The 24,736-nt window shown below is 37.5% G+C and overlaps 1 protein-coding gene across 9 annotated transcripts in view; it reads left to right on the top strand.

Annotated features, from left to right (window-relative positions):
• Nucleotides 1-24,736, top strand: part of LOC5570887 — a 299,528-nt gene that overhangs the window by 35,119 nt on the left and 239,673 nt on the right. Inside the window, exons 1-2 of one of the 9 annotated variants that reach the window (XM_021852634.1) lie at nucleotides 7,372-7,812; nucleotides 18,974-19,810. The exons of 7 other annotated variants lie outside the window; for them this stretch is intronic. The gene's annotated coding sequence lies outside the window, so the exon portion shown is untranslated. Of the gene's footprint in view, nucleotides 1-7,371; nucleotides 7,813-18,973; nucleotides 19,811-24,736 lie in introns of those variants that run through there. One more of the 9 variants, XM_021852633.1, reaches the window with a different exon arrangement.

Genomic DNA, 24,736 nt, shown 5'->3' on the forward strand with positions numbered 1-24,736 from the left:
TGAAAATTTATATGGAAAACGAGTTTGGAAACTGCAACTTGCACACGCCATTTGAAGTTTATATGGAGATTAGTATGGAAAACGTCAATATATTGTGTTCAGCCGCCTATCTCTTCATCTCTTCAAAAGTGAACAAATTCTTCTAATGTGAAATTCTCCCAGCTACAACTTTGCCGAAGATCACTTTTTGATTGGACCTCAGGATAAATTGTTATTCATCATCATAAAGTTGGTTTGCAAGTAGCATGCTTCACCAACTGTTCGGCAGGCAACAATGGTGCTACTGGCGGGAAGAACAGATCAAAGGAATCCAGGCTACTGTGTTCTACAGCAAAAAAGCAGTGTTGCTCTGAAAGTAATTGAATGATCATGATTAAGACTTTCTTTGTAGCATGATTTAGGTCTTCGGCAAAGTTGTAGCTGGGAAGTTTTTACATGAGATGAGTGTTTTCACTTTTCTATAGACTATTATGACGAGCAGTTAGAGGACATTTTTCATGTCTTCTACAAAGTTGTTAAACATCTTAAAACGCGTTTTTGCTGAACATCGCACCTCTCTATCTCTTAAGGAAAAAGAATTATCAGTCGAGTTCGTTTTAATCAGGCTCATTTGTTTGATAATAAAAACCCATGCAAAGACGCTTATAGACAAAAGTTTTTATCAACTGCCGAAAGGGGAGATATGGTACTTTCATGATTTGTAAAAGTTGTCTGCGCCGTTTTGCGGCGAAGCCAGTTATAGAGGCCCAAACTACCCCTTTAAAAAAAAGTAATTCATTAATAACTTTGTTATTTTAATAGATAAGGTGATGATATGTTCAACAAAAACACGGGTTTTTTTATGACAAAAAACTTTGTAGAAAACACAAAAAATGTTAAAAATCTTGGAAAAAAATTATGATAAAAAATATGATTTTTAGGGGCCATTCACATACAACGGCATATATCTCAAAAAGTATAAGAGATAGAAAAATTGTGTCTTCGACAAAGTTGTTTCAAATTGACACTTCTACAACTTTGCCGAAGACACCATATGTCTATCTGAATGTTTTGAAAAAATAGTTTTTCTATCTCACTGCTAGGTGGATTGAGCACAAAACTTTTTTCGTCAAAAGTTGCGCTTTAATATACCAAGAAACTTTTCCGAACAAACTATATCGCTAAAATCAACGGTTTGGGCGCTATTCAAAAAGCGCATGAAATCGAGAAAATAAAACACAGTGCGATGGACGTGAGTTTCACTGGCTTCGTTGACTGTGATTGGCTTTGCTTGGCTACTGTAGAGTGAATTTCAGATTTTTCTCAACCCTGAGTATGAGTGTTACAATCAGCGTTGGGAAACTCATGCTCGCGAGTTAAAAATTACTCACTCTCTTACGCGTTTGCGAGTAATACTCTCGCTGTGAGTAACTCATTCCTTACTCTTACTCACGCGAGAGTATGACGTCATAACTCACTGCGAGTATTACTCACGTAAAGAGTAATACTCGCAGTGAGTATGACGTCATTACTCTCGGGAGAGTGAGTAAGTTACTCTTTGTGAGTATGGCGAGTAAGCAATTCCCGAAGAGAAATTAAATTGTACGTTCGTATGTTTCGTTCTAGGTGGTGGGCTTTAAATATAAATAATTCATTATGTTATCAGCTGCTGTCGACTTCTATGTTTTTGTGTTCAAATATTGTCCACACCAATTTCGTTCGTATAGCGACATAAAACAATACTGAAACCTTTTCTGAATGCTGTTTTTACTGATATTAAAATTTTATTGGAAATATTAGTAAAAGTGTTACACATAAAGTTTGTTTGCGATTGACATCTTGCCCATTTCATATGTTGCTATGGATTTGAAGATGCTCGACAAGTATAATACTCGATTGGCTGCTAATTTTTGACGACTTTGACATTATGTGATACTTGGCTTTTTGTTAATTTACTATTCTTTTTGTATGTTCTTTGTGTTGCCAAAAAACTGGTGCGCATAATTAAAAATTGAAAAGGAGAGCGAAAAAGGCTAAGCACAGAAGGGGCTGATATTGCCGTACAAATCATTACTGGTAACGTTGTTCGGCGGACCAATCTGAGGCTGATTCGTTTTGGCACGAAATAAAGATACGTATTGTCGAGTCTCTGTCTCAGGTTTTTATTATTGCGGTTGTGCTATGATCCTTTTATTGTAGTATACTTATACGTAATACCGCACGTTTAAGTGATTCTCAATACGGAGAAAAACACTTAAGTTTTGAGTTAATCAAAGTTCAACAATTTAAATTGATTATTCTTTGAGCCCAAAATCTCTCACTATGATTTTTCTTCATCACGAATGTTGTCAAAAGTACAAAGAGCTGCATTTACCCAAGGGGGTGATAATATACCATCAATCAATATGAAACTAGCATTTTTTTCGGGGGACCGGTTCGCAGAATGTGAAAGACCCCGGTACCCACTCCTAATATTTGATGTTTCAATACTCCACTGCACGGTGACGTCACGCATCAATTTTGACAGGTACTGGTCCTGTTGTTTACAGTTTGAACTTAGTACTTTTTTCGAATCATTCTTAATTTCGTGAAAGTTTGCTGCGAGGAGAGGTCAAATCCACTGCAGATACCCACGGATCGTATTATTCTATCTTCCTACCGTGGAAAATCGTCACCATCAGCATGCTGCTGATAGAAATGCGAAGATGAAAAAATGATGGAAAAAACGACTAAGTCCGAAACGTAAACAACAGGACCAGCAGCTGTCAAATAAGTGAGGTTAGGCTCGTCATATGCAGCGCTCTATACTTTACATCATTTTTGTTGCTCCTTGCTTGTCAAAATGCATCCTTCACAACAATAACAACATTGTTTTTCTTCTGCAGCTCATTATTAACCGCAGCAGGACAGTTCTGGCGATTTATTTAAAAACTTTAATATCAAAGAAGTGGTATTCTTTTAGTTGAAGACACCGGTAAGTTTCATAGTATTTACTTAATTGCTTTCCTGGATTATGATGTTTTTATTTCAAAAACAACAGGATACAAACGAAATTTCTTCATTCGACACAAAAATGTAGGGCATTTTGAATCCGGCTTAACCATCCCATCGGCACCGTTTCTTGTCGTCCTGCATGTGTCGAATCACCGTAAGGAAGAAGATGGCTCAGTTACTGTTACCGAAGTAGAAATCTACGAGAAAATAATCAACCGGAAGATTGACCCTCAATCCGGAAGTCCTACGGATTCGACCCTATCGTTCAGTTTCATGGATCTATCAATGGATGGCTAGATTTCTTGAAGGTCTACAGATTTCATTCCAGTTGGTACTGATGGATGGTCGGTGATGGATAGTACGCTGATGATTTCTTGTTATGAGGTGTTAATTACAGACAAACCAAAACTCTACGTTTTCTGGGAGAACGTGGAGTGGTGTCAACAGCAAGCAACAACCGGCAAAATTATCGAGCACGAACACATTGGGTTCGTATGATTGTGGGCATCGTAGCCGTAGGCGTATTGTGCTATGGAGTGTGGGTTCGATTCCCGCAGACTTTTTAAGTCTATGGTGATACTCTGACACAATAAGCCAAATTTGGTTAAATGCAAGTTTTCTACAGCTTTTATTAAATAACTCAATATTGCGTAAAATCAATTCAAAAATGAGTATTTTCTTTTCAAATTGAACTTAAGGTAAACTGAAGGGTCCTTGAAAATTTATTTAAAATAAAGTAATTGGACTCAACTACGGAATTCCCAAGAAACAATTTTGGCCTTAAGAAAAGTTTCTCAGAGCTGTTTTATTAAACTATTAGTCGCTTTATCATTGACTTAGTGAAAATAAAACTATTATTCAAGCCTTATTCGCCCAGAAATGGAGAATCTATTCAACAATTACCATTTTATTAACGTTGGAATTGGCGAAATATTGTTGGCGAGGCTTTATCAAGATAATTGATGTAAAGCCAAATAAGTAAGTAAGTAAGTAAAGACATGCTTGTTTAACATTTATTCAACAGGATTGCATGACGTGTTATTTCTTAATTGTCGAAAAGTTGTTGATGCAATTATTACTTATGATCATGAGTACACAAAATAGAAGCCCTTGTTCAACATTCGCTCAACGGAAAAAACATGCTGAACACAGTTTGTTTTAGTGCTTTGTTCGACTTGAATGGGTATCATATTTATTTATAGAATTGGTTGTATAAACGTAGCAAAAGATGTTTCTTAGATGTTTCTTCAATATTTATTTGATAACGAAAATATAAAAAAATGTATCTATTTGTACACTTTATTACATATTGAAATCTGTGTATCTATAATTTGATGCATAATTTTTGAATTTCAATTGTTTAACCATTTTTGTGATGCCGGGACTCGAATTCAGGACCTTCCAATTTACAAGCGCTTCTCGACTGCTCCAAACAAAGTAACAAACATCTGCAGGTTTAAAGCAGTATTTAAAGATACAATAAGATAATCGAACAAGTTATCGTACATATGTTGTTTAAACATCGTCTAAGTCTTTTGCTTGCCTTCGGTGTATGTTGAACATTGTTTGTGAAAAGGTCTCAAAAGCAAGACTTATCAAAGCTATATTATAGTTTCACAATAGACAAATAATCTCGTTATGAAACATGTGGTTGAAATAATACTGTACAAAGGCTATTATTTTGAAAAACGGTGGCAATAGGTAATAAAGACTTCAACAACTTTTGTTCCACAATTTAGTTATTACTCGTTATACAACCCTGCTAGAAACACGCTGAACAAATATTTCTGGATGTTCGATGGATAACTGGTGGTTTAAAGTTGAATAAACATTTTAGAGTCTACTTATAATGTTACTACTGTTGAACGGCCGAGGTAACATCATTGAATAAACATGCACTATATAACGTTAATAATGGTTGTTATTGAATAGATTCTCCATTTCTGAGCGAATAACGCTTGAATAATAATTTCTTTTTAATTATTAAACAACTAATAAAACAGCTTTGAGACACCTTTATCAAGGCAAAAACTGTTTGTTAGGAAGTTGGTTTTTAATTGTATGTTAAAGAGCTTTCAGAATTCGCGCAATGACTTGTAGTTGGTTAAAACGTTGAGTTCAAAGCATGTTCAAGCAAACATGTTTAAATTCACTGTAGTTCTGCACTATTGTTGAAAATTGATGAAACCAGTGTTGTTAAAGCTTGTTAACTTTATGTCATGTATGGAACAACAGAATCTGAATCCGTAGAAACAGCTCGTCTTCTACTATCAAAGAGATACTATTAGACAACCAAACTAAGTTATCGACCAACGTTGTATCAACTTTGGTTCAACGAGCTTCTTAAATAACATGAAAGTGAGGAACAAAAGCGATGTTCAGAATTTATGCAACATTTGATCATCACTTTATACAGCATATAATTTTGTTCAACAGCCACAGCTGTTGTTAAGCACTAGTTTAGAAGACATGTTTATTAACCGCCCAAAATTGTTTCTTGGGTTGCTTGGGTTCAAATAGATAAGTTGCATTATTACAGCGAATACTGCAAATATTTTGAAATTTCGAATGTCTGGGGTATGTTTTCCTGAAGCCATTAAAAAACACTTGGTTCAGTCTGTCTGAATACCGACCATATGGTATGCATCAATTAAACGAAGTAAATTATTCCTAACTAGTGTGTACTTTATAACACCGGTTTATGGACACAAACAGACAATGATATGTTTTTTAAAATTTAATCTTTTTGCTGTTTAATCTTTTGGAGTGTTTAGTGAGTAGAGATTATATGAGATGAATTCACAATAAAAAGTAGGGTGCTCATATCACCCCATCGATGAAAAATCAGCTCGAAAAATGACAAGTTCAATCATTTTTCATTCGTGAAATTTATAAGGTAACGGAAGTCATGCGGATCTAGTGTACTGATCTGAAATTAAAAATAGTTTTAAGAATTAATTTTTCATCTTTTCATTTGAATAAGGTCGCAACAAGAACAGCCTTACTCATTACCTATTTTTAATATGAGCCATTCGCAAGCTTTTAGAACATTTACAACACTTCAAGTGAGTAAAATTACTCACGAGCGAGTTAGTGTTAGTCAAAAACTCACTCACGAGTATGAGTTGTACAGCTTGAACTCACGCCTGAGTATACTCACGCGAGAGTTCAAGCTGTACAACTCAAACTCGCGAGTGAGTTTGCAGTTTTCGGTGAGTACTCACGAGTTTCCCAACACTGGTTACAATACGCGATTCCATACTTATGGTAGGTAGTATACATGCTTATGCTACTCAAACAACCAGGAGCAGGTTGGACAAACGGACAATTTAAAGTCAATTTGCATCAAACACAACTTTAAAATTCTCAAGAGCAAAAATCTGAAGAACTAGACAACCAATAACCCTGAAAATTTAATCCGATGGTCATCTCTAGCGAGTGACAAATCTATCAAGTTTGCAGCTTTAACGGATATCTGGTTCTCCAGACTTGAGCTCTTAACCCTCTGTCTGTTTTTTAGGGTCGATATGACCCCAGAGAACTTTGAAGGGCTGTAACTTTTTTGTTAGTGAATCGATTTGTAAGTTATTTTCACACATTGGTGTGTATCCACAAGTTGTTTTTTCGCACATGATTTTTTCTCAAATATCTTGTAAAATAGTTTTCTAAAATTATAAAATTGGAGAGATCAGAAAATAATATTGTCTGTGATAGCTCCATCATGCTGTGGAATTCTCAACTAACCAATGTGCAACACAATAGTCCTATTCCTGTTGCAGATCTTAACCGACGATAATGTAGTTTTATGTTAACCTGTTTTTGAGCTATAGGCGTCCAAAGTTTCCAAATTCTCGCATAACTTCTGATCTCGCCCTAAAAGCCATTGGTAACCATGTGTGTAGCTCGTTGTTTCTGAGAATTTGAAAGGATTTTCATGTTATTTAACAACGCTATGGGAAAGAAAGGATCTTATTCTTTCTTTTGCTCAGAAACAACGATCCACACATGTGGCTACCAATGGCTTTTAGGGCGTTATCTCAGAGTATGCGAGAATTTCACGTTTTTTTTCCTCTTTTGACTATAACCCCTCCCCGCAAAGACCCCCTCTTTCGAATTTTATTACATTTTTAAGTAAAACTGAAATTAATGTTATTTTCAAAACAACAGAAAAATCGAAAATTGATTGAAATTCCATGAAGTCATTACGATTCGAGTTTGGGGTCAATTTTATTCCCCGCACAAACAGAGGGTTAAAAACTTGAGGTGTGGCCTCGATTCATCTTCACATTAAATGGGGGAACGAAAATTCTAAATCGAACTTAAATACGTTCCAAAAAATACGTTGGAAACCCCTGCCGATGGTTCATTCATTTTCCCTCACACGACAACGAAAAGGGGACCGTCGTCAGTTCAGTATCGGGCCGTCGTCGTAGCTGGTTGTTGTTTGGTCGTTTACGCGCTTACGTCTATCGGTTGAGTTTTCGCGTGTTTTCCTTTAGTGCATGTTATTTTTTGTGTCTATTCGATTGCCACTTTCTTCTGAGTGCCAATTTCGATTGCGTACACATTCTTCCGTTATCGTCGCGCTGAATTTCATGTGTTTTTCGAAGGAGTCATTCCGAATGTGATCCCGAGTTTACACTCTGTTGCTACGTTGCAAAATCCTGGTGATCTGATCATGGAGGAGCTCCCTTCAGCAAGACATTGAGATGACAAAATGCTCTGTCTCTCCAGTGCCCGGAGTGAAGTCACGAAGTGAAGTGGTAGTGGTTATCTGTTTGTGAGCATAGCATGTTGTTTATGTGCTAAAATAACCTCCAGGATTGGAAGGAGTGTCGAGTATGAAATACCTGCCTACTACTTATCAATACGCAACCAGTCAGTGAAGAAGCCAAGTATTGATCATTCGAAGAAAAAAGTCAACAAAACTGACAGAATATTACGGTGCAGTGCGTGACTGTGACACACATTAATTGTGGTACCTACCCATTTTTGTGGGGGAAGAAACGCACGTTTGAATGTGCGTTTTGATAGAAAGTGAAGTGATAGCTGCTAGCAGTGCTGGAAAAGTTCGCATCACGAAGCAGCTCACGAGTGTATACCAACGCATAACAAACATCACAGACTCGGGATCTGGCTAGGTGTGAGTAAGCCCGCACCCGTCTGCTCGGGAGAACATGTCAAAAGAAGTAGCAACAAGCTCGCGAGCGTTTACTCGCGAGTAACCGAGCAAGGTGTGATTTATTATGGTTTTGACAGACAAATTAATTGTATAACCATCATATCGACAGTAAACTACTCGTTTGTAGTCAAAAGCCCTTGAAAACCATAAATCTCGGAGGGTAAGCAGCTTTTTTCCCAAAAGCACAATATGACTCTGAGTAGATCCGAACACGTTCGCGAATCACTTTTAGCTTCAGTTACTCGGGAGTCGACAGATGCGAGTAAGCCAGCGCTCTGACGCTCGGGAGCGTTTGGTTTTGTTTTTGTTCCAGTTCAGATGAAGCGTTCGCCACTTTCCATCACTGGTTACAGCTGGGTTGTGGACTAGGGCGGTTCTTTGATTCAAATAAAGTTCTCTGTGGTTTTCAGTACGAATGATTATTCGGATTACCTTAATGTTTTTCAAATATGGCTCGGGCCACAAAATATGTAAACAATAATTTCAACGACTTCTATTGGCATTTATAGGCCAGCTGTTAAGGTGAAACATCTCGGAACACAAAGATGTCCATCACAATGGCCGACTTGTACCCCTTTTCACGTTTTCAAAGGCACTAAACTAGAGAAACAGTAGGCAAACGAATCTTATCTTATTTTAAGCTTTCTGCTAGTGCACAAAGCTAACATAAAAAGTGCACTGTTGTTAGATGCTTTCTCCACAAGATTGACGTTTAGTGCAATCTTGTAAGTTGGATTCAAAACTGTTTCACCTTAACAAAAATAACATAAACAATTTTATCAAAGCACTACGAAGTTATAAATGAAATGGTGTTTTGAGCCGTCTTGAACTGATCTGTTCTAATATTGATAAAGTGTTTAATAAGAGTTTTGGATGGTAAAAGCTTAAAACAATCATAGAAATAAGTAACTTTTTAAGTCTTCTATTATGAAATAGTGGTCACGACAAACTTCACCAGGCTGTTGTAAAACGTCACTAAATTCCCCATACAAAATGAAACCTTAGTCTTCCCACGATTTCCCGATTATTTCGGAGACTTTCCCGCCTCGCACGAACACGTCGCATCCCTTGTCGAGTGCAACAAAGAAAAACTTACGTAAATCTGTTGATCCGTTCTCAAACCATTTGGTGCCATACAAAAACCACTCCATTTTTATTTATTGGGGATTTTTCCCAGCAATAGACTCACACCTGAAAAAATTTATCCCACCAGAATATTTCTCCCACCGGCGCCATCCAATATATTTTTCCATATATTGGATGGCGCCGTAGCTAACAAAATCAACATATAACGCACACTGTTGGATAGTGCATTGAATGCAAGGTCCGAGCTTCTGCTAAACTGCCATATAAAGTAACGTGTGAGTATGTATTTCCTTACGTTGAAAATTTGCTCGTCAACAAAATGAACAATACATAGGGTCGGTGTTCCCTTAGTAGACAGTCCCCTATAGTCGCACTAGTGGCTTTTTACGGCCGTTTTACTATGAATCGTTTCAAAATATTTTTTGACATGACGGGCAGGAGCTATTTATCTAAGTACCATTGATACACAGCTTGATTTTGTTCAAAAAATTATCGAAATAATTAGTTGTGCTTTAAATTTAAGCTCCTTTGCGCCTATAGTAAACCTATTGTTCCTATAGTAGCACTACTGAGAGAAACTTATTTTTATTTTTCAAAATAATTGATGAATTAAGAACTTTTTTGACATCGAACGATAGCTTTTGATTCACCTTTTAAAGAAAAAATATAAAAGTTGTGTAAAAATACGGTTTTGCTACTATAGAAACAGAAATTATAAATAGTGCTACTATAGGCACATGTGTTCCTATAGTGGCACAAGCGATAATAAATACAAACCTGATTTTTCGTAGTTCTAATATTTTTCCCACAAAGCCATGATAAAAATCTTTCAGATAATGGAAAAATAATGACGATAGCGTTATTATTCGATTTTATACGAATATTTGTTCTTAGCTATGCGACTATTGGTACATCGACCCTAGATAGATAATTATAGGGTCCATTTAGTTTGACGTAAACATGACCGCACTAGATTTCCAAAACAAAACAATGAAAATACCTTCTAATACACATTAGTGTAAGGAGACCACTACAAATTGATGAAATGTGCAAAATAAGAGATAAACTATTATGATATCAAAATTCAACTGAAATATGGGAAACGGCCGTAAACAGCCTCTGTCTTTTTTGAGACGTAATGTCAAGAACAGTGCTGGGAATGGTAATAGTAGTAGGCTTGAATTTTCGCGAAAATCACGTGGCTCTTCCAGTACAGTAATTCAAAAACGTGAATCTCATCAAGTAGCCTATGTTGGGTGCACGAATTTTCTAAATCATGAGTGTCATTGAAGGCTCTAAATGCGGGAAATACAGCGGGAAATAGAACATTTTTTTACAGTAGTTTTGGGTTGCCGTTAGCAACGGGTGTTTTGCTATTTTCAAGGCATTTTGCCTACAGCAGCGATGGGCGTGAGTTTCACTGGCTTCGCTGACTGTGATTGGCTTTGCTTGGCTACTGTAGAGTGAATTTCAGATTTTTTCCCAACCCTGGTCAAGAATTTATTCTTTACGTTAATACACAATTGCGATTTAATACTAGAACCGGTCCTTATTCTGAACCTAACTCTTTGCCTTTATTTCGTCTTTGGGAAAAGTGAATAATACTGTTCGACAAAAAAAAAATTTTGGCTGGATCAGGGACGCGGATATATGGGTCTTGAAGTGCAAGAAAAGTGTAGAAAGAGGCCGTTTTCAAATGATTTGCAGCACCCCTGGATTAGTTTTTGACAAAGTTTGAAAATTTTGCATTTTTCATCAAAAAAAGCGTAATAAGTAAAATATCAATATATTTTCAAATTCAATTATTCAACCATTGAATTAGTCAAATCAATATTTTTTAGCCCTAGATCGCTTCAGGGAAACGTGCACCATTTCAGAAGAATATTGGCATCATTTTTATATATGAATTTGGAATGTTAACGATCATTAAACAAGCATATGAGGATGTGCACCATATAAATACTACTTATTTTTCTATTCCACACATCTGGTTCATTATATAATAATTATTATAGGTTCAAGAAGACGCTTGATTAGGATTTAATTTTTTGTTCCATTTTATAAAGCAATGAGCAATGCAATCCAGTAACATTTGAGAGTTCAACAAGGATACGACTACGGAAAATTGATGTGTCTGTGATGTGATGTGATGTGAATATATGGGCTGGTTGGTCTAATAAACTTTCAGCAGAAATACAAAATTTATATAGGTTGGACACTGACATGTAAGTGGTCTTACATGCGCTAGTCGGTTTATCAGGAGACGATGTCTGTAAAAAAATGTGATAACTTTTTTATTTGCAACTAGTGGTCCCGGCAAACTTCGTCTTGCCATCAAGTAGGCTGTTGAAAAACGCTGTGGTTCGTCCCATACAAAATGACAGTTCCATTCACTCTCGTTTTTCCGACTTTCCCGGTGAATAACCTGGGATTTTTATACACACAAACACGTCGGAACCCGTGACAAACAAAACGGAGAAAGAATCATTCAGATCCGCTGACCCGTTCGTAAGTCATTTCGTGACATACAAACACCATTCCATTTTTATTTATATAGATTTCTAAATATTTCGATAGGTACTCATTAATAATTGTTTACTTATCGTGACATTCATTTTCCTCGGAATATCCCTAGGAAAATTACAGAATAACATAAAATAGCAACAAATAATTTAGTAATCATCATTATCACATTTTTTTGCGAAAGCCGCTCAGGCAGGCATGAGCTCTTTTTGATTCAGTCTGTGCACAATACTAATCATTTGTGAAAATTGATTTAGTGGTAACATGCCTGCTTCTTACTTGTAAGATGAAACAATTTCTGGTTAAACCATTTCCGATATTTTTTTATTTTTCGGATCTAAATTTCACATGTTTTTTGGCAATTTTAACCAAACTTTCAGTTTTGAGATTTGGAATGAATTTCACAAATAATTGCGATATATTCAAAATGAGTAAAATACTAGTTTTTCTATGTCTTCTTGTTTAAAGAAAGAAAAATAGAAATTACGTGAAGTTTCGCAAAATTGTTTATCACAAATGTATGGATAAATTGTTTCTTCACTTAATTGAAAAGCATTTTTACTCGTTTCGAGGATATGGGAATGGGGGCTCATAAATGGACACGTTTGTCCTTATATGGGAGACGAGTTTAAAATTAACCTTAATGGTCGACTTCTTTATGTTTCCAATATGCTTACAACTAAACCCATTTGAAGAAAACATCCCATTGAACAAGAAACTAACGCTCCATTTGAAAGTTTGATTAAAATTGCCGAAAAATATGTAAAATGTAGAACCAACAAAAAAATCGGAAATGATTTAACCAGAAATTGTATCATCTTACAAGTAAGAAGTGGGCATGTTACCACTAAATCAGTTTTCACAAATGATTAGTATTGTGCACAAACTGAATCAAAAAGATCTCATGCTTGCCTGAGTGGCTGTCAAATGTTGTCACAAAAAAATGTGGAAATGTTGATTACTGAATTATTGGTTGCTATTTTACGTTAGTCTGTAATTTCTAGGGATATTCTGATAACAAATGGACCTCACAATAGGTAATCTATTCTTAATGAGTACCTTTAAAAATCTTTGGAAATCGCAAATAACATTATTATGACATTTTTCACAGACTTCGCCATCGGCTCCTGATAAACCGACTAGCTCATGTAAGACCACTTACATGTCAGTGTCCAACCTAATTTTGTATTACTGCCAAGAGTTTATTAGACCAACCAGCTCATATAAACATAACAGACACATCAATTTTCCGTATTCGTATCCTTGTTGAAATCAAATGTTACTGGATTGCATTGCTCATTGCATTATAAAATGGAGCAAAAAATTAAATCCTAATCAAGCGTCTTCTTGAACCTATAATAATTATTATATAATGAACCAGATGTGTGGAATAGAAAAATAAGTAGTATTTATATGGTGCACATCCTCATATGCTTGTTTAATGATCGTTAACATTCCAAATTCATATATAAAAATGATACCAATATTCTTCTGAAATGGTGCACGTTTCCCTGAAGCGATCTAGGGCTAAAAAATATTGATTTGACTAATTCAATGGTTGAATAATTGAATTTGAAAATATATTGATATTTTGCTTATTACGCTTTTTTTATGAAAAATGCAAAATTTTCAAACTTTGTCAAAAAATAATCCAGAGGTGCTCCAAATCATTTGAAAACGGCCTCTTTCTACACTTTTCTTGCACTTCAAGACCCATATAACCGCGTCCCTGATCCAGCCAAAAATTTTTTTTTGTCGAACAATGTAAGTGTAAATAGAATTGTCATAAGCAATTTGCATGTAACTCCATACCATAATGGGTTCCAACAGCGCCCTTAAAAGGGCACTGTAAAACACAATTGCGTAAAGAGAGCATATAGCTCATTACCAGGTAAAGAATAACAGAATGTCCTGAAGATTCATGCTTTTGAAATCAGTTTTACTTAATAAGTGTTTACTAAGTAGTTTTGCTGTGGGCTTCGTAGCCGTGCGGTTAGTGTCACCGAGGCATTTAGCCGCATCGTGCTAAGGAGTGTGGGTTCGATTCCCGCCTCAGGCCGAAAACTTTTCGAGAGGAATGTTTTCTGACTGTGCCACTGGGCGTTGCATGCTAGTCCGTTGTCTAGTGTAGTGCTTCCTTCAAAGGGCAAATAGCCCACTGTAAGCATTAACGTGTAGTGTCTTTTTAAGTAGGGAAAGTGTACCAGTTATGGCCATAGTGGTTCCCCATTTGGTCATATGTGTAATTTTGATAACTTTCACATTTTAAATCTTTTTGAATGTTTTAACATCAAGATATATCTTAAATCTAACTACAACAACAAACAAAAATTATCAAAATTTGAAGACATTAAAGAAATCACGTATGGCGAATTAGGGAACCACTGTGTCCATAACTGGTACACCTACCCTAATTGAAAACGCAGTTGCGCAAAAACCGGACAGTTACATATCAGATGATACGAAGTTTCATAATTGGAATCACAACTATCAAACACAAATGAGTCAGCATGTAGAATATTTGTCATGTGTTAGATGTGTCGGCAGTGGCCTGTCAACGACTGCAACTCTGCTTTGACAAATTTGTTAAAAATTCTTCACCCTTGGAGATGGCTTAGCAATGTACAATTTTGTTTGACGACACAACTCCAAACTATCCCAGTTTTGCTTGTGCTGCGTTGCTGCCCAATAATTGATCTGAGGCTTCACCCAGCACATTGAAGCTTCATCCAGCGATAGATGAATGGCCAGGTACCCATACAATGTTTACAGAGTTGACTGAATTCCGTTCCTCAATTTGAGTTTGACATGCGATAACAAGCTTCGACCTTGAGTTAGCCAACGCATGAGCATCTATAGCTTCTGATTACTGAACAGAAGTATATGACTTTACCCATTACGCGCTGTTGAAGTGTTGATTGCGCATAAAAGCAAGTACTTCCGCCTGAAAAACGGTGCAGTGTGTACCATGTGAGTAAAACTTATTGAGCCTTAGCTCACGAGAATGTACACCTGCACCAGTTCTACCTTCAAGAAGGGAGCCACCAGTTTAACATGCTATATTGTTTCATATACTTCTTTCCAAATAGTCAGACGTCCACTCTGCCTGTGAATCGAATTATGTGGTAAATGTCGGGTAAGGAAAATTACAAGCAATTGTGAGGTCATTTGGAGCAAGCACAATTTTGTCCCAATTCACCAAAAGTGGAAACAACGAAGTGTGTGTTGATCTACGATTCACCGGATTTATCTCCAGTAGATCCAGTACCCATAAACGGTAAGAGCAAGAAAGTGCTACTTGTTTAAGATGAATGTGTAGTGGCACAACGTGGAAAAGAGCCTCGAGCGCTGCCGTGGGAGTCGTAGAGAACGCAACAGGCATCGGCATCAAGCAAATCCTTTGGAGATGACCCAATTTTGATTGGATTGTTCTCACTTCGCCCTTTTGCACAAGTCATCTGCCAATATTGGCCGAAAAACTGTCGTGTAAATCCATTTGATATACTTGGGTTTGAGGCCCCAAGTTTTACCAAAGGTTCGCCGCCATTGACCGAAGGCCATGCAAGTTTTTTTGACTCCGAAATCAATGTGAGGTGTCCAAGAAAGTTTGGAATCTAGAACGACTCCGGCATACTTTACCTGATTAGTTACATTAATCTCAGTGCCAAAATGACGTAAAGTCCGTATTCCATCGCGGTTTCGTCTTTCCGTAAAAAGAACAATAGAGCACTTTGCATCAGGTCGAATAGGGTGCTTATGCACATACCAACTATCAAAGCTAAATAGTTGTCGGAAAATCCATAAGTTGGAAAACCGCTGTTATTGAGTTGTCTCAATAGCGTATCTGCTACAAGATTCCACAAAAGTGGTGGTGATAAGATTCTTTTTTGGGGGCTCACTCAATTTTCGAATCGCAGCTTGACGCGAGAAGAGATGTCGGTTTTTGAGCATTTGATAAATCCAATTGGTAATCATTGTAGGTAGCTCACGCTACCTAGGAAGGACACGCTATCAATAGCACCCTCAATATCCAAGAAAACACCCAAGCAGGATTGCTTCTGAGCGAATGCTCTCTGGATATCGTATACAACTTTGTGTAAAAGATTCACAATGAACATGCCTCTTCATGTCATTGCCAAATAAACGTCACGGATGTGATGATCGATAATGTGTTCCAGACATTTCAGAAGAAAAGAGGTCAGACTGGTTGGTCTAAAACTCTTAGCTTCGTCATACGACGCACGTCCTCCTTCGGGATAAACTTCACAGTAATATCACGTTAGGATGCGGAAATTTACCTAGTAGTAAAACTGCTTGCAATCAGCTTTTCAAAACATGTATGATAAGCTCAACTCCCTTCTGGAGCAGAACAGGAGAAACCACATCTGTTTTTGAAGATTTGGAAGGAGCAACGCTATTCTGTGTTCATTGAATTAATTCAGTAGTTACGATACTGAGAGCTGAAGCTAGAGACTGGTAACTGCATGGAAAGACATTTGGTTCATCCATAGATGCTATGTCCATACATCCGTGGAAGTGTGTATTGAATAAACAATCTAAAACTTCTTCATCAGAAATAGTGACTTTTGCCATTAGGTAAGCGAATTTCGTTCACTTAGAAATCCTTAGATTTAGCAAGCGTTTTGTTCAGCCGACTGACTTTACTCAAACTGGAAACATTTGTCGACTTGAACGACTTCACATACCGCAGAGGAAATGCTTCTTCAGAAGCTTCCATAACGTAGGATGTTGTAGTATGATCGGCATCATCCAACTAATTTGAATTTCAATGGAAGGAGACTATCCATGAAATTTGGTCGTAACCAATGCAATATAGAGTTCCCAGTTTTTTGACCGTGGATGCCTTAAACGCAAAGGCTGAGAAATGTTCAAAGAAGATGTAGCGATGATCAGATAATGATTCCTCATCTGATACATGCATATTCGTCAACTCGTGATTGATTCTGTTCGAGCAGAGCGTTATGTCTAACACTTCTCTAGTAGATATCATTAAGGTTGAGCGATTGGCTATATTAAGTAATCCAAGATCTGTACTACTTAAGTATTCGATCATACTGGAGTTTCTCAAATTGATATCTGAGCTGCTCCAGCTGATATGATGAGTATTAGCATCACTGCCCACAATCAGCATCAGAAGGCCTTATGTAAGGCAGTGTTCGACAAATCGTTTAAAATCATCCTTTGGGGATGTTTCCTCGTGTGTTAAATAAACCGAACAATAGACGTATTTCCTATTTAGGTCACCAACAGAATCATCATTAGTGACAGCACATATGTCTGTTGCTGTTAGCTCATAAATTAGTGTAGTAACGTTTGCTTTATTAACGAGCACGCATACACGAGGCATGACACGCGAGTTTGCAGATAGCAAAAACTGGGTCCACAAGGTTACCTAGATGAAGATGAACTAGCGCCACTTAGGCTGTACCGTTTTGTATGAGTCTGCAAAGATTGATCGTTGCTGTTCTTTTATGCTGAAGATTTTTGTGATCCATTCTAACCGTAGCCACCACACGAATTAGGTAGGATTAAGCTTTTTGCAATCTCCGTACGAAAAAGACCAGCAACGAAACCACCAGATAAAAGTCACTAAAAACGAAAACGCACATAATACACTGTGTAAAACGCATAACGCGAATATGCGTAATAATTTAAACTAAATAACAACATATTCATAATCCCACCCTTATTCAGCCTCAGGCTTGAGACTGAAGAAGGGCAGTCGATTGTCTCGGAGAAACACAAGGTCGTCTGAACCATTGCTCCGGCTAGCACAGGAAGGACACAATACTGTGGAGGGGCGGCTTGGTACTCCAAGGGCACCGTTAGCGGTTAGGTTTCATCTAGACTCCCCTAACTATTCATTTCTAGGCACGGTAAGCATGAAGCCGCATCACACATCACACTATGATAATTATTCTTCGAGATGATTAATTCCCGACGTCTTAATCAGACTGGACACGCTAAGCCTGCTCCACGCAACGCATGTGTTAAAACTACACAGAATGAGGCAACCAATGCAGGACTGGTTGGCTGAGTGAAAATTCTGTGTAAGTCGCACTAATGCTGTGTGTCGCCGATGTGTTGGCCTTCGGCTGTGCGGGGATCGATGGAAACGGAACTGTCGGAATCATCTCCCGCGTGGCAGCAAACAGTTGGTCGTTGCTAAGATGGGGAAATTTCTGGGATTTTTTCTAGCGAAAAGCCGGAGGATTGTCGCAAATGTGGAAGTTTTCCCCATTTGTTTCCGTTTCGGCTATTCGAATGAAATAATCTCTGAAAACTTGAAAATTTGAATGTTTTTTTTTAATGTTTTCAGAAGCAAAACGAAAATGGAAGCGAATTCCGCATTCCAAGCGTTTCTCCTCTGTGCGCATTTCACTCATTCGGTTTGTTTACCACCGTTTGCACAAAACTGTGTACAGCCCCCTCCTTTGCACAGAATCTGTGCTGCATGAAGAGAGGCTGATTTTATGTACTCGGCACTCATTTTTGAACGTGGCAAGTTTAGCGTAGAGCCTCTTTAATAATATCTGAGCTGTCCCAGATGATGTGATAAGCATTACACTCAGGAAAATGGACTATCGAAAGACATAAGAACCCCTTATGAAAATTCGCCACAAGGAAATCGGGTTGAAATTCATAAATTTGTCTTATGAAACCAAAATTTGAAAACAAAAATTGTTCTCGCGGCAACCTGGAATCGAACCAAGAACCTTGCGATCGATAGTCCCGTGCGTATACCACGCGCTTATCGACGCCTTTAGCGCTCGCATTGCAATAATCGTTCCCCCTTTCGTAAGGCAAAATATATGAATTTCGATAGTCCCGTTCGCTGCGTGTATGTAAAGATCTTAGATTGCCCAAGTATCAAACGCTACTACAAGCCTAACAAAGTTTTTCATGTTAGATAGGACATTTATTTTACAGCGCCTAACTAAAAGACGCAATTATCTGGACAAGATCGAATAACCGAGACCTGCGGAAGCACTGTAGTAATTTCAGAACCACCCTAGGACAACGCCTAGCTCGCGGTCATCGCGTAGTTTTCCATCGCCTCAGCTGTATCACTGAGTCGGCTTTGTTTCCTGGCTTTCTCCACTGACTGTTGCTGCGTCTCTCGTCGACTGGACAGCGGCACACGGTTTATTTTCCTCGAAAAAGTGTTCGGTTTAAAACAGCGTTAAGTTTTCAGAAAACCATCATCAACACCATCAATCCACGACGGTAGCCGGGAAAGGAAAGATAGAAAACAGAAACGCCCGCAATCTACACAACGAATACGCAAAGTGACTTCCCTAGAAGAGAGTACTCAAGAGTGTTGTGCTGTCGCAGTGGAAATTTCGCAAACATCGACCAAAAACAAAACAGCGTGTTGGGTAAACAAGGTTTTGGTCTTCTGGGTGTATTCAAATTCGAAACCATTCACGCCTGAGTCATTAGCGATTTGTTTCGCCACACTAGCCGAGTATTCTTTCATTACGGATTCGGATTCGCTCACGAATACATCGGCACGTGGTTTGGTGAAGTGAAATGTTGTTTTTTCGGTGAATCGAAAGGGGAAATTAATACGACGGTATAATTGTTAGACCGAAGCCAAAATAAAACGGAAAACCGGCAGCGCGAAGTGAAGTCAAGTGAAAGGAGGAAACGGCAGTTGTGGTTAATCCTATTAAATTTTTGCTTTGGTGTAAACAAAGTACAAAAGCTGAACGGTGAAGAAGATATGAAGTTTGTTGTTGCTGATAAAAGTGTACCACCCGCATATTTGTGACCAACGTACACCAAACCAATCCAGTCGGTTCCGTGAAGTGTGTGAGTGAGCTTGTTAACTGGATTATTACTCCTCGGCTGGGCGTTCGGTTCGCGAATCGTTCTCTATTGGAGTGCGGTGTTTACATAGATAGAGTTGCTGTGCATCGCTCATGTGGTGCATGTTGCTGTTACTGCATTCGCCGCCGCACGAGGTCGACAAGTAAATAATGCACCATCAAGCCCTCGATCGCAGCCGCTGATTAAACATATGTAAGATGAAAGAATTTGCTACATTAATAAAATAGTTTGACTTGTCCCATACCGCGAACACGCACAATATCGTTCCATCATCGTTCGAGCTTACTAATGAGCTTTAGATTTCGATAATGTTAAATTATATATCATAAATTTAATTGCAGTAATAATTTATAGATATTCTTCTGTCAAACTCGAAGTTGTATACTAAGTAACCTCTTGATATGGTACTGCTTGTGGTTCCAAGATTCATTGCTCTTGACGACACCAGACATCGAAAGTCACGTGTGATGATAAGAGTTGATAAGAATCATTGTTGAATGCACATCTAGACAAGGTACTTCGAAATAGCATTTGAGTATGCTTTTGATTCGACAATGTGATTCTACCAAAATATATTAGGATTTATTTTTAACAAAACGACAAAGATTTCTTTAGGAATTCATTCTAGGATTCTCTTATTGATTTCATTTTAAATATTCTACCAATTCTACCAATTCTCGCATAATCTGTGATAACGCCCTAAATGCCATTGGTAAACACGGTTGTAGCTCGTTGTTTCTGAGCAAATGAATGTATAAACATCCAAAACAATACCACTGGCAGGTAGATAATGATCCTTTCTTCACCATAGTGTTGTTGAAAAACGTATAAATCCATTCAAATCCTCGGAAACAACAAGCTACACACATGGCTACCAATGGCTTTTAGGGCGAGATCATAAGTTATTCGAGAATTGTTCTTTCAAAAATCCCAAGCTAGCCCTCAACGACTTTTTTCAGTAAGGGATGGTACACAAATTATGTCACGTTAAATTTCGACTTTTTCGACCCCCTCCCCCCTTTGTCACGTTTTTTGTATGAGTCCTCTGAAAATTTTGTAAGGCTTGTCACGCTTGGATTTACCCCCCCCCCCCCCTTGGAGCGTGACGTAATTTGTGCATGACCCCTAAGTAGACCTGATCAAAAGTATTGTAATTAACAAGCTTACGTTAAATGAATGAATATACCGAGTACCCCCGTTGGTTTGACCACATTAAATCTGAACATTTTTTAATTTGTACCCCGCTAATTTGCACATCGTTCAGATTAAAAATGGTTCAAACGTCATTTAGCTCATGGAACGGAGTAAAATGGAATGGAACGCTATGGAACGAAATGCAGAATCAAAACAAAATAGTGAAACAGGTAACCAGAAATACGTTTCTAGGGTGACTAGATGTTCAAATTAAAAATGAACCCCGATGGTTTGCATGAGGTACCGTTCAACTTAACGGGGGTGTACAGTATTACAAATTACTTTTCAACCATTTATTCTTCAATGGATGTTCCTTAGATTTTCTCCAAGATTTTTGTTAAAGAATCCCTAAATAATGCAGCAGTTAATTTTTCAAGAGGCATCCTAAAATAATCTTTGATTAAACTTCTTAAGAAACACCTCATTATGTTAACTCCTTCAGAAAAGAACTTTCACCAAGATCTCTGAAGCATATTCTAGACATTTGATGAAATTTAATAGGATTTTCCATAATAATTGAAATTACTGGAGAAAAAACTGAAACACTGGATAATTCAGCATTGTTTTTTTCATAAGGGCCTATCTACTTTCAACGATTTCTCTTCATCGTTACTCTCTTTGCGTTATTGCAGAAAACTGATTATCTTTTCGTAACATATTTTTGTACTGTAGGATGAAGAATCACAACATCTTGCTTTATTGACAAGAAATATTACAGATTTATCTAATTTAGCGAAGTCATTAGCGAAAGAGAGGATCGATGAAGAGAAATCGCTCATGTCAGTTAGTTAATTTATCTCTATTATCTGGATAGGATTATCTTTGCCAAACACTGAAAATGTCGGGCGGAATTCCTCGAGAATGGTGCATATGTCAAACAGATGAAATACTGGAAATAATGCTGTAGCATTTCTTGACGGAAACCAATTACATTTTTAATGAACTTAGCGACAATTTACTGCAGAAATCATATAAAAAATCTCTGAACCTTTTTGCTACTTCGAAATGGAATGTTATTATCTGAAGAAATTTCTGGATCGATTCCTGGGAGCAGGAAATGAATTCGGAGAAAATTGAGAGTATCGCTATCAAATGTTCGAGGATTTTTTGTCATACCAGTAAAATAAAACACCTACTTCCAACGGTAAATGCAGAAGAAAAATTTACTTTACTATCGTTTTCTCTTTGAGGCTTTTGTTCGCAAGTGTTATTTATCAAGCTTGTTACAACTTGCGAAACTTTGCCGATCATAAACCGATACAAATGTGATGTTTTTCTTCGCTTGCTTTGATCGTATTTCTAAATCAAATCAAAGCGAATTCTGCAATGCCTTCCTGAGAGATTTCATGGCGAATAGATTTAAGAAAGTCTTGAAGAAATTACACGATGAATTGGTGGATAAATCAACTGTACTTGAAGTTGTTTGAGTAAACTGCAAAAAAACCTTTGTGGTTTTCATGTAAGATTTTTTTAAGGATCTTTCGGAATAGAGAACTGGAGAAATCGGTGGAAAGCTACAGAGAGAACCCTTTGAGGAAACCTGGCTGGAGCAATTATTAAGAAAAAGTTCTTCTTCTAGGATGAAATTGCAGTAGAATCAGTGGGCAAGTCGCTAAGGAATATATTTCGTGAATATTTGCATACAATTTCATCTCGATGACTGAAGAGATTTTCATGTTATTCTTTCAGAATTGTCTCACGATTTTGCATTGCAGTTGTTCCAGCGGTATTTTAGAAATTTTCCAAAAATAAACTTGTTCATAAGGTTTTTTTCAGGTACATTTTCAATCATCAACTATGAAACGTTGATGTTAATATCAGTGAAATTTCTTGCAACAAGAAAAAAACCTTCAATGCTTAGCAGTCTTTTTTCATTTCATTTATCCAATAATTTGTTCAAACAAATCTTCCTACTAATAACGGTAAGTTTCCAAGTACTTACCTTTCTAACTCCGTCGATGATAACAATTTTTTTCTCTCACACCGGGGACCGAGGATCCCAAACATAGTCATTTCTAGTTTCAATGATATAATGCTGACTTCGATTGCAAGGGAAGTTAAGGCGTCGATCCCGAGATGCGCTAGCCAAGGGTTGAAAATCTCATTTTTAAGAATCTGTGTCAGTTTTGAATATTGGCAATCTGGTTCTGAAGATATTCCGAAATTCCTTGGGGTATCGATGCGTAGTCATCTTCTTCTTCTTTCTGGCGTTACGTCCCAACTGGGACAAAGCCTGCTTCTCAGATTAGTGTTCTTATGAGCACTTCCACAGTTATTAACTGAGAGCTTTCTTTGCCGATTGACCATTTTTGCATGTGTATATCGTGTGGCAGGTACGAAGATACTCTATGCCCTGGGAATCGAGAAAATTTCCATTACGAAAAGATCCTCGACCAGCGGGATTCGAACCCACGACCCTCAGCATGGTCATGCTGAATAGCTGCGCGTCTACCGCTACGGCTATCTGGGCCCCATAATCCACGTTAATACCTCAGGCTATAGAATTTTTCTCATGTTCGGTTACTTGCTTTCCGCTAGCTTTCCGTTTGATGAGAGTTGTAAAAAAAATGAAGCAAAGTGGTGCAAATTAATTTTCAGTTTTCTTGGAGATAACTAAACCGATCTATATGATTTTTTGAGATATACTCCAGACATTGCTAAGCCCATAATTTATTTTTTAATTGACTAAAACCCACAAGTAGGGCAAAGGAGTTTGATATGATAAATGTCGGTGGTCCCCCTAAGGAACTTCGCAACCAAGTAACCCATGAGCCATATCGACACAAATTCCAAAACAAGAAGAGTTTTATAAAAACTGATATTAAAAAAAATCGTGATTCATTTTTTTGTTGTGCTTTGAAAATGATGCTTTTTTGTAAAGCTTTCTTTAACAATTCGCCCTTGAATTTCAGTAAAAAATCGTCACAAATTTTACCAATTTCTTCCCAGAACACCAAACAATTCCACCGACAAATTTTGCTTTTTCATTTCATTCAGTTTTTTTCCATGACTTTCTATACTATTTGATAGGCAAAACTGAATTTCTATTTAGATTGAACTGCATTGAACTCTCCATAACTCGCTATTGAAACCATCAAGGTACCCATGAAAACCAACTTTTACTATGGTTCTCTTACTCGATATCGAGATACGGAGTAACATATAAAAGAGAATTGCGAAATATTGTAACACAGAATCCTGGGCATGAATTTAATATAATCCTGGAGCGAGTTTTCGCCGATTTTCTGACAGAGTTCTCGCAAAAAATAGGCGAATTTCTCACAAAACCCTGGGCAGGATTCTCATTTAATGTTATGCAGGTTCTCATGTAATCTGTTAGAATTACTACCGAGTCTGTTGCATAGTTCTCACAAAATGCTGAACAGAGTTTCTACATTCTTCTTCTACTTATTCTTCTTCTTGGCATTAACGTTCCCACTGGGACAGAGCCTGCTTCTCAGCTTAGTGTTCTTATGAGCAGTCCCACAGTTATTAACTGAGAGCTTTCTATGCCAAAGTTGCCATTTTCGCATTCGTATATCGTGTGGCAGGTACGATTATTATCTACGCCCAGGGAAGTCAAGGAAATTTCCATTACGAAAAGATCCTATACCGACGGGAATTGAACCCAGACACCTTCAGCATGACTTTGCTCTGTAGCCGCGGACTCTTACCACTCGGCTAAGGAAGGAGTTTCTACATAGTTTAGGTGAATTTCTGACAGAACTCTGGGCGGGTTTCTCTGACTGAACTCTATGTGAATTTCTAACAGAATTCTAATAAGAGTTTTTTTTACCCCTAGAAATCATTCTCGCTGAATCCAACAGGATTGTGTAATGAATCCGTTGGTTTATTAATTGCCCAATTTTCTATCGAACAGCAGTTCCATAAGCTGAAATATATGCAAGAGACATTAGTTGGACA

Source organism: Aedes aegypti, chromosome 3 (genome assembly GCF_002204515.2).
Source record: "Aedes aegypti strain LVP_AGWG chromosome 3, AaegL5.0 Primary Assembly, whole genome shotgun sequence".
In the NCBI taxonomy this organism is placed as follows: domain Eukaryota; kingdom Metazoa; phylum Arthropoda; class Insecta; order Diptera; family Culicidae; genus Aedes; species Aedes aegypti.